We start from the raw sequence: 12,721 nt of genomic DNA, 5'->3' as shown, positions 1-12,721 counted from the left end.
ACAACATCAATGGGGGCCCCCTGGAGGTCAGGGCCCCTAGGCACTTGCCCTGTGTGCTCGGTCAGTATTCAGCCATGATTACTACAAGTTTAGATAGCTGGCTAGACTAACTCACCAATCTAAAAAAGTGTTAGCTGACGTGGCTAATTGAGTGACTGTCAAGGACTGACATAATAAGAAAGAAAACTGCTGATGCACAACCAAATTTCGAACTTGCACCTATTCTAACTAGACCCAGACTATTTTTTATAAGTGGCTGGGGGCCCTAAGCGAATGCTTATGTCGCTTAAGTTTGGAGCAGGCCCTGATCATGTTTATTAATAGCTATGCAGTCAGACCTCTGAAAAAGGCACAGATCAGACCCACTGGTACAGAGGCTATACAACAATATTGTAGCCATTGAGGGGGAGACAGCTGAGACAGGGCTTGAACCAGAGACCCTGCAAGTACAGGTAAATCACAAAAGGCTACTTCCTATGCCATTAAAAACTTCTAGGGATAGCACCCTTTTTTCAATTTTCGCGTAAAATGACATACCCAAATCTAACTGCCTGTAGCTCAGGATATGCATATTCTTGGTACCATTTGAATGGAAACACTTTGAAGTTTGTGGAAATGTGAATTGAATGTAGGAGAATATAACACAATAGATCTGGTAGAAGAAAAAAAAAGTTCTACCACCATCTTTGAAATTCAACAGAAAGGTCCCACATCCAGCCATCACTCTGGTTGTAATTCCAATGGTGTCCACAAGATGGAGGCAGTGTATGTGCAAAGTTTCAGACGGATAACTTAAAATATGAGCAAACTACATGACATTTAGTGTGAAGTCACCCAGGTACATTTGGGCAAATCGTGAAGGAGACATTTACATTCACATTATATTTTTCAGCAAGAATATCCTCAAATCTGTATACTTGGACTTTGATTTAGCTTTTCCAGTATTAGTAGCCATATTTTAAGTTCAACATTTGCAAAACAACCAGTTTTCATAACTTCATAACTCTCTATATTCTTATAATTTTTGTCCAAAAGGAAAAGGCTTGCTGTCGCACAAGGTTAGCAGCTACATTTTGCGACAGATATGGAGTTTCTAGATACTCCCGTAAAGCCCAGCTCATTTGCTATCTAGCTAGCTTTGTTCGACCCCGATTAGTGCTTATTTGACAAAGTTACAGTCGATCAAGTGAAGACCGCCCGTGTCATCGGCGTGCCATGAAGGCGTCGCTCTCTGACCAAATTTGGTGTCCTATAGGATATACTACACCCCTAATGATATAGTGAAGTCTGGTTACGTTCTAGGATCTCAGAGGAATAAATACAAATGGGATTTGACTGGTTGAAACAACGTTTAGGGTTAGATTTTCACAGATTCCTTTCTTTGCAAATTGAATGAGTGGAAATACAAAATCGATCGTGCATGCTATATGCTATATGGACCTTTTTAGGAAATGAAAAATGATTTTATCTCACAAAACACCACTTCATATTATCTCGGGGACCCTTTGAATGATAAATCAGAGCAAGATTTCAGAATGTAAGTACACATTTCACCTTCAGAGGTGAATTTATCAAACCTATCGCAGTGAAGAAAGTGGTTTGCTGTTAGGAGCTCTCCTCAAACAATAGCATGGCATTTTTTCGCAGTAATAGCTACTGTAATTTGGATAGTGCAGTTATATTAACAAGAATTTAAGCTTTCAGCCAATATAAGACACATATATGTTCCGACATTTGTTGTTTCTCTAAAATCTGTGATGCTGACACAAGGTGCTGCATGATTTACAACTGTCCCGTTGACAGGACAACTATCCCTATCAAGATTCTGGACAGCCTCGCTTGGCGAGGCTGTCCCGAATCATCCAAAGAGGCTCCACTATTCCTTATATCCTGACAAGCAGGCCAGCACACAAGCCTCAGTACAGACAAGGGCACACTTGCATTCTACACTCTTAGAAAAAAGGGTTCCAAAAGGGTTCTGTGGCTGTCCCTATAGGAGAATAATTTTTGGTTCCAGGTAGAACCCTCTGTGGAAAGGGTTCTACATGGAAACCAAAAGGGTTTGTAAAAGGGTTCTCCCATGGGGACACTGAAGAAACATTTTTGGTTCTAGATAACACCTTTTTTTCTAAGAGTGTAGGCCTGAGAGATTATCACATTGCTGCCACCAGTGTAGTGATTGAGAGGGAACCCGCCAGAGAAGTGCTTTCCTTGTAACCACAAGGTCAGTGGTTCAAGCTCTACTCCGGCTGTTCTGCCTTAACAATAGACAATCAAAGTTACATAAAAATCAGGCTAAATCCAGTTATGTAAAATACTGTTGCTGTTGTTGATGATCAGCACTATCTAAGCAATAGTCAGTGTGGGGCAGTGAATGGTACTCAAAGGGACTTGTCCAGCGCTGGTTTCTTGCCAGTATCCATTTTCTCAACTGGAGCATTCTGCACGGGCCACTTTGAGTGAAGCAGAGTGCATCTGAAAATTAAACACTTTTCCAGGGCAATGATGTTTGCAATAATTAATGACATTCACATCCAGCCACGTTCATAAGTGCGTGCTCAATGACAACAATACTTTCTCCCAACTCTCTCTCTCTCTCTCTCTCTCTCTCCATGCAGAACATGCTGTTGGTGACTGAGCACCATAGATACTGATAATGTTGGTGACTGAGCACCATAGATACTGGTAATGTTGGTGACTGAGCACCATAGATACTGGTAATGTTGGTGACTGAGCACCATAGATACTGATAATGTTGGTGACTGAGCACCATAGATACTGGTAATGTTGGTGACTGAGCACCATAGATACTGGTAATGTTGGTGATTGAGCACCATAGATACTGGTAATGTTGGTGATTGAGCACCATAGATACTGGTAATGTTGGTGACTGAGCACCATAGATACTGGTAATGTTGGTGACTGAGCACCATAGATACTGGTAATGTTGGTGATTGAGCACCATAGATACTGGTAATGTTGGTGACTGAGCACCATAGATACTGGTAATGTTGGTGACTGAGCACCATAGATACTGGTAATGTTGGTGACTGAGCACCATAGATACTGATAATGTTGGTGACTGAGCACCATATATACTGGTAATGTTGGTGACTGAGCACCATAGATACTGGTAATGTTGGTGACTGAGCACCATAGATACTGATAATGTTGGTGACTGAGCACCATCAACACTGATAATGTTGGTGGGAGTCTATGACAAAGGGTTTGCTGTGTCACCATCATGATCAAGGATAACAGAGTGTGGCCTGAGCACTGTGTCTGCACACAAAGACCACCTCTATCCACCATTAAATGGGCAAGTCAGACGTGGTGTGTCATACTGAAATAGCATGTTGGAAGACTTGATCTTATTTTCCTTTTTCCCTAAGGGACAACTTTCATAAAATATGGGATCTGTTTATCTCTGTAAATCAATGTCTAGGTTTTTATTTATTTATTTTTACTGGCCCATCCAGCCTCTTCGAAGGACAACATTGACTTTGTGTTACATTGTTGTTTCTTGCAGCTATTTAGATACATCATTCATGCGTTTCACATACATGATACTTCTATATAGTTTAATTTCCTCAGACATGTACGGTATACATGATATATGGTGTTTTTTGGTCCTAACTGTTACAGATCATGAGGTTTAAACTCCACCCCTCAGCTACTCTCAGCCAATCCTACCTATCACCCTAACCCCACCCCTCAGCTACTCTCAGCCAATCCCAGCTATCTCCGAAGATCAACCCTCTCTAGATTTCAATGTGCCATATATATCTTTCTACTGTGCTGTGATGTCTCGCATGAATTTCGAACCGTTCTAATCTCATAGTACCCACAGATTGTAAATTAAAGATGCCATTTTTTTACTAAGAGTATTATTATACTGTTAACTGATTGACTATGGCTTTCCAAAGCTCCCAACAGTGCTATTTGTAGGGTTAGTTTTAGGTGAATGTTGTGATTTTTCAGCCACTCCAGAACCTGTGACCAGAAATACCAGAATAAATGATCTAATGATTCTGTCTCTTCACAGCTAAATCTGCAGAGCTGAGATGGTTGTATGTCTAGGGGTTTGTGTCAAGAGAAACGGCAGGAGGAAATACATCATTTTATTTGGATACAAACTCTTCATTACAGAGCCCTGTGAAATTACAATGAGTCAAGAGAGGAAGAGGTGCCAACTTGCTACTGGCATCCTGTGGATGGCATGGTGCCATCACCTGGGCAAAAGCAGATTGGCATTTATTGGAATGAATCTTGTCCTGGAGGCATCTCTGCAGGGTGGTCACTAGTTGGCCTAGCTTCAAAGTCATAACATTTTAAACCTAACCCTAACCACACTACTAACCTTATGTTGACCCTAAACTGTTTGTGACTTTTTTACGATATAGACAAATTTGACTGTGCGTCTGGCCCATCTAGCGGAAACCGATCAGCTCTGCCTCCAGGACAAGATTCATCCCAATAAACGTCAACCTGCTGGGTAAAATGCTGAGAGAACTGAAAAGCTAATGCTTCCTCTGGCAAAGACATTAAACTGAACGCAAAAACCAACTTCCTCAATCAAAGTAAAGGAGAGATTGACTGCATCACTACGGGTCTTTGAAAGTACCAAACTGGCTGTGCAATCACACAGCTCAGACACCCATACATACCCCACAAGACATGCTACCTGGGGTCTCTTCACTGTCCCCAACGTACAAAGCAATATAGAGCAATGACTAGATGGAACTCTCTCCCACCTCAGGTATGGTTTGTTTAGCACCCTCAGCACCCTACTTCCCACGACTACACCTGTCGCACACAACAAGGTTCCATTCCCCTGTCACAAGGGGATCTATTGCTGATTTACGATGAAATCGTCAACCATTTTACTTTATTTGGCATTTAAAAGGCACTATAAACATGTATTTTTATTTAACCTCGAGATGTGACAATGTTTTTTTTATGAAGTTGAAAATGTGCTTTTTATGACAAAATGTTAAAATGTAAAAGTTTTTTTGGACCAAGTTACACTTCTTAAAGAATTGGTGGAATGACCCCAACTATATTCCAAAACAGAGTTTTTTTTAGATTTATGTAACTGAGGTCGTCACGATTTACACGGGGGTTGGATTTGGATTACAATAATGCCCACTTGTCCACTAACAGAACTGTCATGCGGGGAGAAATAGCTGCACTGATTGTGCTCTATCCAATCAAAGCAGCAGAACCTCCAGACAGTGAGACAGACCTGCACATTATGTATCGCCTCCAACTCAGACTTTTTAAAATAAGACAATAATACATCACCAATGTGGAAAGAACACTTGGAAACTAAGCCCTTTATAGGACTTGTTGATGTGTTTCTATTTGACAGTGATCACTAGAGTATGAACACTGTTTTGGGCAAAATTAAAATTGAGATGATGCGCACTTGCATCCCAACTGCCACTTGTTAATATTCCAAAATTCAAAAGCAATTCCTGCTGTGACCTGTTTAGTAACATGATTCTCTATGAAACACTGCCAAACAGATCCACACTCTGGTAATAAATAGTTAGACAGTTGTCAAAACTAAACAGCAACGAAGCACCAGTGACTTAATAAGATGATTTATCTAACGTGGTCTGTCCGCTCAATGTGTCTGCTAGCTACTAGTACTAGCTAGATCCATTGAAAAACACAGAGATGGAACTTAGCTTGCTAGCTAGTGATTTTGGGCTAGTGATAAACATTGTGTAGCAGCTTGTGCTGTATTTATGATAGTTTGACAGCTTGCTGATGATGAAGTTGTAGACACATTCTCAGAAATCAGATCTGAGCACAGCTAGCAGCAGCTGACTTGATACTGTCTACAGTGCACTGACTTGGTTTTCATGCACATTTTTTAACTAGAGAAATACTGCACCAAATATCTTAGCTAGATGTAAAATTGCGCAACAAAAACCTTGACAAAAAATACAAAAATGAATTACAAATTGCATGATTTATCTTATATTAATATGGACTATTTTGAGGAAGTGGCTATGTTGTTGCTACCGTGCCTCAAGAGGGACAAACAACAATAATTGCCATAACACACCCAGGACTCAAATGTTGTTTTTCTAAATGAGCAGCAGAAAAACGCAGTGAGTTCAGCCACTCTTTAAGACTACAGATAGTGTTCTACTGTAGTTTGCTATTTAAGACATGATTAGAGAGAAACAAACTTCTCTCCCCTTTTGTTTACCAAACCCTGTTGATCTTTGTCTCTCTGCGTTGTGTACAATGTGAAGGTTTAACTACCACCACCGCAGTGGTAACAACGGAACCTGTGAAACACAATACATGCACGTCAATCACAACACAGGAGAGTTTAACAGGATCGTTGGATCTTTTGTATCATCCATGAAGAGGTGTAATTGTATATTCCAGAACAATTCCTTTATAGAGTTGGGACAACTTTTAGAATTCTGAATATTGTTCTAATATATGCGCTAAAAGAGTCAATGGAACGCAGACGTTCAACATTCAACAAATCTGATCTAACAAAGTGGATATTCGTCAAATCCATCATGATTGGTGAATTGTAACAGGTCCACAATATGGTTACTAAAGTCTGATTTGGAGATATATTATATATTTGGCTGTTTTCTCTGCACGACATGTAGAAGTTGTCCCTTTTCAGGTTTAGAAGAAGTGACTGCTAAATGCAAACTCCCATTTGTATAAGCTGGTTAGCATAGCTAGCAACATACAATACAGTACATCGGTGGTGGTAGTCAAATTCCTTTTTAACTGTACTTTTCACCTCAACATAGTGTGAAATGCACATCTAAATATAGGCTCATTTTGCTGGGGGGCAATAAGGACACTCAAGATCTTTCCCCCGTGGCTCTTTTCCCCCATGCTTTTTTCATGGCCATTGTTTTGGTCGAGTTCCATTGACCTCTTTACCGCATCTATTTCAGACATTCAATTGCATAGCATTTTTTAAATATTCCCCATGTAATGTTAATGGGGTGCTAACATGGCCACCATATAATGTTGTAGTGTCATGTAAATGCATCATAATGCAAAAACCTGTAAATACATTGCCTTGGTATATTCTATGACAGAGCATCCCCAGGTTCATTCAAATATGTTGTGATTAAGAAATGGCCGCCGTAAAGTTAAGGGACGCATTCATGTGTTGTTTTACCCACTTGTGGCTCAGGTGACGCAGTAATTAATGTACAAATGGCTAATTAATGGTAATGACCTGTTTTACGGTGGGGATTAGCCCGCTATGTTGTGTCTGGAGGAGAAAATAGATTTGCACCCAGATAAATGCAATTATGAAAACCCTAGGCACTGGATGTGTGCTTAAAATTAAATTAATAATACTTTTTGGAAAATAGAATGCCTGATAAGACATAATTACATCATATGTCTCAGCTTAAATTAAAGTAATTTAGTATTGCGACTGGGGAGGCGGCGATGGAGAGAGGCCATGACCCGTGATTCTTTGCGTGAACGAGAATGGCCACTGACCTTGTGATCCTGAGAATGGCCATTTCATCAGTGCCATAAAACCAGTTTGCTGTAAGGACAGAGCTGCTATTTACATTTTACATTTTAGTCATTTAGCAGACGCTCTTATCCAGAGCGACTTACAGTAGTGAATGCATACATTTAAAACATTTCCCCCCCCGTACTGGTCCCCCGTGGGAATCAAACCCACAACCTTGGTGTTACAAACTCCATGCTGTACCAACTGAGCCACACGGGACTACGGAATCCCATACAATGTTTTTTGTGCAAACAGTGTTATCTCTGTAGAGATGGGGAAACTAATTAGAGGGACCACAATAGGTGGGATTATCGCACGCTATCCATCAGCTTACACAACTGAATCAACCTCCATGCTACTGAATCCCAATACTGTACATACGGACATTTACATTTACATTTTAGTAATTTAGCAGACACTCTTATCCAGAGTGACTTACATTAGTGAATGCATACATTTCATACAATTTCATACATTTTTTTTTCTGTGCAGTGACGCTGTTGTACAGCAAGTTCCTCTCTTTTAAAGTGTCTTGTACTGTAACAGTAGTGACTGTGCTAATATGGACACCATATAAAAAAAGATTTGCGTCATAAGAGTCAATCAGCAATTATTACTATAATGACATTGGTCCTGTCAGTATTATGACGCAGTGTAGGCCTTGATTAATAGTTCAAGTTTAGCGATCATAGATGATTTATTTTTATTTATTTAACCTTTATTTAATGTCCGTGAATAATCCTAATATGTTTACAGATAGGTAATCAATTTTGCGGCCTCCAGATCTGCAGCCTATTTGGACATGATTGTTTATCGGGTGCTGATAATTACCCCTGGTGAGACACTCGTAAAGCCCAATCACTTGTCACAGCTTCAACATTGCCGAATGAGGCTTTACATGGTGTTTGAATGCTGGCACATCTTAAAGCAAAATGCCTGGCAAGATAACACAATAATATGCACATGGGGGACGAAAGTGTGGATTTCAAAAACTTGGCTCTGCTCTTAAAGGAAATGTGTAAATAAGCATAGGAGTATGCTTTAAAGTCCACATCAGTGGGAAAAGATGAACATTTATTCAGATCTGCAATGGGAGAGTACTGCACTGCCCAATTAACAGTAACTTAGTAACAAATTGCCAATAACTTACAATCTATTATTTTGGGGCCAGAAACAACACACATTGACAATATTATAATTTACGTAATTTAGTTTTGAATCCTTATACTGTAACTTGGTCTAAGAGTAAACCATCTTTCATTGTCAATTAATCTGTGTAGTATATATAATTAGCTAGTTATAGGGTACCTGGATTCTGTTTTACAAAAGCCTACTTACACTTTCAAACTTCACACACCAAATCAATCTGCCATCAAATCTACCATTCAAATAGAATCAAACTTTATTTGTCACTTGCGCCGAATACAAGTGTAGACCTGACCGTGAAATGCTTACTTACAAGCCCTTAACCAAGTAAGCATTTCACGGTAAGGTCTACACTTCTTGTATTCGGCGCATGTGACAAATAAAGTTTGATTCTATTTGAACGTTATGAAATCATCTATTACTTTGGTGTGTTACTTGGCAGACATACCAAGCCCAGTAACACAGGTCCGACTCTACACTTGATTACTGCTGCATTGTGGCTACACTCGTGTGAAATAAAACAATTATTCTACTCTTCCGTGGTCCAGTATGTACATCTAATTTACAGACAGGTATAATTCAGTCCTATTTCAATTAGCCCAAATAATAAATTCCCAATTTTACTGTGGTAACATTTGCAGTTCTATTATGCGACCACATTGCTTTAGTACCACAAGGTGAACCTTGAATAATTAATGGCTTTAGCCTCTGAAAAGGTATAGCCATCAAGCATTTTTCCACTTAATAGAATCATAAAGAGTGTCAAAATTTGAGGCTGTTTTTTATTAGACGTGAAGGGCGTTTATTTTTAGTAGACCCAATTTACATTTGGACGGACTGTGAAACGTCATTTAGAGCACAGAGACCAAAGGCATCAATTAAAATGCTCTCTTGACCAATTACAACTGAATGTAACTCACAGCTGAATGATATGTTGCTCTCAGCACGATGCAATTCATTACCACAATTCAATGTGCTTTTTGCTGAGATAAAAGGCTAAACCCGGAAGTGTCAAGGTAAAATCAGACACGGTATAGAAAGTTAGACATCTCATAAGCTTGTTTTTTTTCTGGTTTGGGCAGGGCAGGCAGGGTTGAGAGGGAGGGGAAGAATGAAGTAGACCAGATCCAGCTGCTATTGCGCTGGTGTCTATAGGAGAGGCATAGGATTTGACAGAATGTCGCAGATTTTCCCACACACAGTAATTGGAGTATATTTTGGGCGATTTTATGAGCGTTCTGAGCCCAAATCAACATCTGAGGAGCTTAGGAGAAAAACAACTTTGTTTGAGGTCTGATGCAGTCGTCTGGCTGGTTGCTAGGCAGGAGGGATGGGGGGGAGCTTAGCAACCACCCTTTCCACAGACTGGAACAGTGATAATAGATTTTTATATGGAAAGGGGGATACCTAGTCAGTTGTACAACTGAATGCCTTCAACTGAATTATTATTTTCTATTTAACCTTTATTTAACCTTTATTTAACTAGGAAAGTCAGTTAAGAACAAGTTCTTATTTACAATGATGGCCTACCGGGGAACAGTGGGTTAACTGCCTTGTTCAGGGACAGAATGACAGATTTTTACCTTGCCAGCTCGGGGATTCCATCCAGTAACCTTTCGCTTACCATCACAACCCTCTAACCACTAGTGTTCCGCATTTATCCCAACCCCTCTGAATCGGAGATGTGCAGGGGGCTACCTTAATCGACATCCACGTCTTCATCGCCCAGGGAACAGTGGGTTAACTGCCTTGCTCAGGAAGAAGGCTTCCTTGCGACGTCTTCATTCTTAACCATATTTGGTAAAGTATCACCATTAACGTACATCTCTGCACCCCTTTGTATACTTGGAATTGGCTTGTATTGACACATCACACACACACAGGCACACACACACACACACACACACACACACACACACACACACACACACACACACACACACACACACACACATTCAAAGGGCTGACACCACCGACAGAACTGAGTTACAGTTATGTAATGGAACATTTGTGTTTCACTCTGGAGAATGGCATTGATATATCACTGATAATACATATCAATACAAGTGCAGGCCAAGAGGACATTTTTCATCCTGGACCACATAGTAGACGTGTTTAATAATATATTTTTCTTTATCCACTGGCCAGGACCTGGTCTTCAAGTCGAAAGGCTAGACCAGAGGGGTATAGCAAGAAATAATGAAATGTTAAATTTTTTTTTGAAAGATACACTTGGAATGGGCATGGTCTAATTGATCCAACAACACATATATACTGTATGGTAGATTTCCTAATAAACCAGAAAAGCAGCAGTTATTTTGGGTTGTTAATAACAAAGTTAGCTGGCTAACGCATTAAGTTTACATGCACACTAATAATTTTATATTGTCCCGTCCTGACCAGTAAAAGGGGTTATTTGTTATTGTAGTTTGGTCAGGGTGTGGCAGGGGGTGTTTATTTTATGTGCTTTGGGTTTTTTGGGTTATGTTCTATTTTAGTCTATTTCTATGTTTATTCTAGGTTGTCTATGTCTAGGTTGGAAGTGTTTGGGATTGGTCTCTAATTGGAGGCAGCTGTATCTCGTTGCATCTGATTAGAGACTATATTTAAGTAGGGTTTTTTTCTCATTGTGTTTGTAGGTGGTTATTTTCTGTTCAGTGTTTCGTGTACCTGACAGTACTGTTTGGCTGTCGTGTTTTTCTTGTTTTGTTTAGTGTTCTAAATAAAGTTAATTATGAGCACTCAACCCGTTGCGCCTTGGTCTACTCCCTTTGACGGCCGTTAGATATTTAACTGATTATATTGTAAATAACCTAATGTACAGCACCAGTCAAAAGTTTGGACACACCTACTTATTCTGGGGTTTTTCTTTATTTTTACTATTTTCTACATTATAGAATAATAGGGAAGACATAAAAACTATGAAATAACACATGTGGAATCATGTAGTATTCAAAAAACAGTTGACGGTCGACTGCACTTTAAGAAACTTTCAAAGTTCTTGAAATGTTCTGGATTGACTGACATTCATGTCTTAAATTAATGATGGACTATCGTTTACCTTTGCTTATCTGAGCTGTTCTTGCCATAATCAGGACTTGGTCTTTTACCAAATAGGGCTATCTTCTGTATACCACCCCTACCTTGTGACAACAGAACTGATTGGTTCAAACTCATTAAGAAGGAAAGCAATTCCACAAATGAACATTTAACAAGACACACATTTTAATTGAAATGCATTCCAGGTGACTAGCTCATGAAGTTGGTTGAGAGAATGCCAAGAGTGTGCAAAGCTGTCATTAAGGCAAAGGGTGGCTAATTTGAATAATTTAAAACATATTTTTTAACACTTTTTTGGTTACTAGATGATTACACGTGTTATTTCATAGTTTTGATGTCTTCACTATTATTCTACAATGTAGAAAATAGTACAAATAAGGAAAAACCCTTGAATGAGTAGGTGTGTCCAAACTGTTACTGTATGTCCATCTTACTGCCCGAAATGCCTCTGCTGATTCTACAGCTATTGTATGCAGTAATCATATGCCTATGAACCAGAGGAATACTGTTAGTACTGAGGTGGTGTGGGAAGTCCACAGTGGGAAGTCCACTGTGTGCAGCTCACCCTGCACTAATAAAAATGTTTACCTCTGCTAAGCTTCCCAGTAAGGCAAGAAAAATAATCAAGCATCCCAGAAAAGTGTTAAAACTAGCCCACATTATCATAAGTAGCTTAAGAAATCAATAATTTGCTAGTAACAGATGACATTCATATTCTGACGATGTCTGAAACTCACTTAGATAATACATTTGACGATGCAGTGGTAGCAATACATGGTTATAAAATCTACAGAAAAGACAAATGCATAAAGTGGAGGTGTGGCTGTTTATATTCAGAACCACATTCCTGTAATGATTAGAGAGGATCTAATGTTAAATACTGTTGAAGTAATATGGCTACAGGTTCATCTGCCTCACCTGAAGCCCATTCTGGTGGGAAGCTGCTATAGACCACCAAGTGCTAACTGTCAGTATCTGGATAACATGTGT

This window comes from Salmo trutta, chromosome 2 (genome assembly GCF_901001165.1).
Source record: "Salmo trutta chromosome 2, fSalTru1.1, whole genome shotgun sequence".
Taxonomy (NCBI): Eukaryota; Metazoa; Chordata; class Actinopteri; order Salmoniformes; family Salmonidae; genus Salmo; species Salmo trutta.
Note: the sequence above shows the minus strand (reverse complement) of the source record.